Here is a 431-nt window from a genome sequence, read left to right on the forward strand (position 1 = left end):
CAAACACATATATATGTATATGTGTTTGTGTGTGTGTATGCATGTGTGTGTGTAAGTGTGTAATTGTAAGACCCAAGGATCTATGTGTAAGCGGTTAATGAGCTTCGAGTAGTCCGTGGTAGGTATGAAGAGAAAAACACAACTATCAGGAACAATAATATTTTATTGACGTCAAAGGTTGTCGGCTTTTCCCATATCAACGTTCTGTAAGGTGAAAAGGGGTCTTTTTTTTATATAATTCACAGTTAGCAACTAGGGTTGCTATGAATACGAACAAAAAATATAAACTGAGGGAATGCATTCCTTCAGTTTCGATATATATATATATATATATATACCTGTCTATCTATCTATCTATCTATCTATCTATCTATCTATCTATCTATCTATCTATCTATCTATATATATATCTATATATATATATATATATA

The sequence above is a fragment of the Octopus bimaculoides genome, chromosome 2, assembly GCF_001194135.2.
Source record: "Octopus bimaculoides isolate UCB-OBI-ISO-001 chromosome 2, ASM119413v2, whole genome shotgun sequence".
NCBI classification, from domain to species: Eukaryota; Metazoa; Mollusca; class Cephalopoda; order Octopoda; family Octopodidae; genus Octopus; species Octopus bimaculoides.